The sequence below is a fragment of the Protopterus annectens genome, chromosome 2.part1, assembly GCF_019279795.1.
Source record: "Protopterus annectens isolate FY-2018-M chromosome 2.part1, PAN1.0, whole genome shotgun sequence".
NCBI classification, from domain to species: domain Eukaryota; kingdom Metazoa; phylum Chordata; order Ceratodontiformes; family Protopteridae; genus Protopterus; species Protopterus annectens.
Window position 1 is genome coordinate 1,651,083,807 of NC_056729.1, and position 4,605 is coordinate 1,651,088,411.

Below are 4,605 nucleotides of genomic sequence, written 5' to 3' on the forward strand. Positions count from 1 at the left end.
CCTGCTTGATTTGTATATAAGGGGAGCTAGAACTGTAATGTTTCTTGTCTTGTTTGAACCACAGTTGCAGTCTGACTGTTAAACGGAACACAATGGTGCAGATGGAAAGTGCGACAATTTTTCAGTGTTGGTGGTCTTTGGTATTTCTCTGCAGTTATGCAGACATGTATAGTATATTTCAGCAAAAAGAACTGTGTGCTGAGCCCTCCTATATGGGGAGTAAAGGGGAAAGGTTACATTTTAGATTTTTCTGATGATTGTGGCTTTATTCAATTGTATTGTGCAGTTAGTGTGTTCACATTTATCACTGGATTTGATTGTTTGGAATCATTCAGTTGATAAGAATCCTAAGTTCTTTGCGCATACTAGGTACTCTTTTGCCTGTTCTTTACTTTCTAGGCTTGCTGCTTTTTATGATTTGGCTTTTCCTGGTCATTTTGCTGTTGCTTGTGATGCTTCCTATAAAAAAAGCCCAAGACTTGAACTGATAGTTTCGAAAACATTTAGGGGCAGGGGAGGCATCTTACTCGTATCCTTCATCATGTTACCTTTTTCTTCTTGTTGATTCACTGCATTTTGACAGGGAAAATCAGGCAAGGAAGGGGTACTCACTGGTTTGTGTAATAGTTTATAACACCATCTGTAAAACACCTAGTATGCTTCCTTTATGATGTAATCTGTAAGTGATTCAGCATGCTTCCCTTTTGACATAATCTGTAAAACACCTAGAATGCTTCCTTTTTGATGTCATCTGTAAGAGACTCAGCATGCTTCCCTTTTGACATAATCTGTAAAACACCTAGCATGTTTTCTTTATGATGTCATCTGTAAGTGATTCAGCATCCTTCCCTTTTGACATAATCTGTAAAACACCTAGAATGCTTCCTTTATGATGTCATCTGTAAGTGATTCAGCATCCTTCCCTTTTGACATAATCTGTAAAACACCTAGCATGTTTCCTTTATGATGTCATCTGTAAGTGATTCAGCATCCTTCCCTTTTGACATAATCTGTAAAACACCTAGAATGCTTCCTTTATGATGTCATCTGTAAGTGATTCAGCATCCTTCCCTTTTGACATAATCTGTAAAACACCTAGCATGTTTCCTTTATGATGTCATCTGTAAGTGATTCAGCATCCTTCCTTTTTGACATAATCTGTAAAACACCTAGCACGTTTCCTTTATGATGTCATCTGTAAGTGATTCAACATCCTTCACTTTTGGCATAATTTGTAAAACACCTAGTATGTTTCCTTTATGATGTCATCTGTAAGTGATTCAGCATGCTTCCCTTTTGACATAATCTGTAAAACAACTAGCATGCTTCCTTTATGATGTCATTTGTAAGAGATTTAGCATGCTTCCCTTTTGACATAATCTGTAAAACAACTAGCATGCTTCCTTTATGATGTCATTTGTAAGAGATTTAGCATGCTTTCCTTTTGACATAATCTGTAAAACAACTAGCATGCTTCCTTTTTGATGTCATCTGTAAAAGACTCAGCATGCTTCCCCTTTGACTTAATCTGTAAAAGGCCTAGAATGCTTCCTTTTTGATGTCATCTGTAAGAGACTCAGCATGCTTCCCTTTTGACATAATCTGTAAAACACCTAGCATGTTTTCTTTATGATGTCATCTGTAAGTGATTCAGCATCCTTCCCTTTTGACATAATCTGTAAAACACCTAGAATGCTTCCTTTATGATGTCATCTGTAAGTGATTCAGCATCCTTCCCTTTTGACATAATCTGTAAAACACCTAGCATGTTTCCTTTATGATGTCATCTGTAAGTGATTCAGCATCCTTCCTTTTTGACATAATCTGTAAAACACCTAGCACGTTTCCTTTATGATGTCATCTGTAAGTGATTCAACATCCTTCACTTTTGGCATAATTTGTAAAACACCTAGAATGCTTCCTTTATGATGTCATCTGTAAGTGATTCAGCATCCTTCCCTTTTGACATAATCTGTAAAACACCTAGAATGCTTCCTTTATGATGTCATCTGTAAGTGATTCAGCATCCTTCCCTTTTGACATAATCTGTAAAACACCTAGCATGTTTCCTTTATGATGTCATCTGTAAGTGATTCAGCATCCTTCCTTTTTGACATAATCTGTAAAACACCTAGCACGTTTCCTTTATGATGTCATCTGTAAGTGATTCAACATCCTTCACTTTTGGCATAATTTGTAAAACACCTAGCATGTTTCCTTTATGATCTCATCTGTAAGTGATTCAGCATGCTTCCCTTTTGACATAATCTGTAAAACAACTAGCATGCTTCCTTTATGATGTCATTTGTAAGAGATTTAGCATGCTTCCCTTTTGACATAATCTGTAAAACAACTAGCATGCTTCCTTTTTGATGTCATCTGTAAGAGACTCAGCATGCTTCCCCTTTGACTTAATCTGTAAAAGGCCTAGCATGCTTCCTAATTATTTTGTGTTCATTGTTAGCTCTTTTGCTAAAGTCTTCTTTCTAAACCCAATATAGTATTGACTGAAATAATGCGAGTGTCCTTTAAACAGAAAACTCACTATAACTTACAGCCTTTAGGAAATATCTTATGCCGACAAAAGCATTTGTTGGGAATTTTCTCTTGCAATATCATTAAATCAATATCCTAAAAAATAGAGTAATAATGTCTGTTAAAAATCTATGAGTAACAATAAGGATTTGTATTCAACACTTCCAAAGACCAGAGCAGTAAAAATGACAGATAAATTCCTGAGGGAAAGCAGGTCATATGTTCACTTCATTTGGCAAAAACAGCTGAAAGGGGTATGTGTTTTACTCTGTTTTCTAGGCTGGCTTTCTTATAATATCTTTGGCATGTAAAATCAATAATGTTCTCCTATGGACACCCATCTGCTGTAAAAGATATCCCTGAGATTTAGGCATCTGTCTTTGTCAATGTCTCAGCCACAGTTACATTTTCTTGCAGCAATGATCCATATGATGAATGGCTGTTGAAACTAATTTGACAGCAACAGGTTAGCTGTTTATCCCTTCGACTCAGAGTCAGCTGCTTCTTTTTAACTGATCTGTATTGATTATAAATTATTCCAATACATGAATTTGTCTGCACTACCTACTGGCTAAATTGGAATAACTTCTTTATTATGTCTAGATTTACTACAAGCTCAAAGTCCACTTGACAGGATCACATTCACATTTTCTTAACATATTGTGAATCATACATGGTATTAATATTTTAAAAAGGTGAAACACTTTCATCTGCAGTAGTAAGCAAACATAATGTTGTTAATATTACATCCTACAATATCTGGAGATTAGGTTCTATGAAACATTAACAGATTTTGCAGACCTTTGCAGTTACTGTGCTGTGTTTGCCAATTTACTAGATTTGACAAGAGATAGCACAACAGAAAATTCCAAAACACCATGAGTGCTGTGTAACAGGTTTGTAGTTGAATTAAGTGGAAACTGAATCTCAAAAAACACTGGAGAATGCAGACAGAAATCTGACAAACACTCCAGACATTTTTTTCTGCATTCTATTGTAATCTAATTATTTATTAAGTAACACATGAAGCTTGTAAGATATGTATTATATTTGTATAATACCATATGAAACTATTTGCTAATGTTTCTCATCGAGTTTTGCTACATGTTATTTTATGCCATCTATTATATATTACTAGATATCTATGCTGTATAACTTGTTGATTTCTTTCTGTTGATCTATGTAATTTTATCTAGAGCTTTTCTCCCTGGGCCTCCACTAAAAAGGACCTGTGTCCAGTCGGACTTTCCCAGTAAACAAATGTAAAATAAAAAAATAAAAATAAATAAAATAAAATTCTCGATGCTTTATTTATTTACTTGGCTGAGGAAACCAGTAGGCACAACTTCTTCTTTTTAAGAGTAAACTAAAGACACTGTTCTTGTCAAATGAAGGGTATGCAAATGTAAGCTGAGGATATTAAATTCACAACTACAAAATTAAGCTCTTTAGGGCTCATCTTTACCCACTGCCAGACAAAAAAATGAAAGACTTACTTGTATTAGTTAATCTTTTTGCTCATAACTGGTGCCCCAATACTGCCCCACAACTTCATGAGCTCCATTATTGTGTTAGATCCAGTACCTCTGCTTGGACTAAATTTAATGAATACAGTTTCTCCAAAACATATCTTGAAAGATGCTTGAAATGCGCCATTAAATTTTGTGCTGCTTGCATCCTGATAGAGAACTCCTACTATTGCTAAACAAATTATTCTAGAAAAATACTACTTTATTTACTGTTGGATCTTTGTCAGAATTAGCCCAGGATCAAAAATGGTGGCTGAGGGAATCAAACCCTGGACTATAGACAGCAGCTTGTTTGCTCTCTTATTTTTCTTTCACCTACTCCAAAATGTTGCAATTTTCAAAAGCAATGACTCAGAGCACAACGACAGGGCTTTGACTGAGTTGGTTTGCTCATCAACCAATGCCTCCATTTTTATATTTATTCCCTGTATCCTACTAGCTCACATGATCCTTTCCTTGCCATTGTAGTTTCCTCATGGCACCCATATTCATTCCTGCTTCCCAGTATTTTTTTTTTTTACATTTTAGTTTCTATCACCAT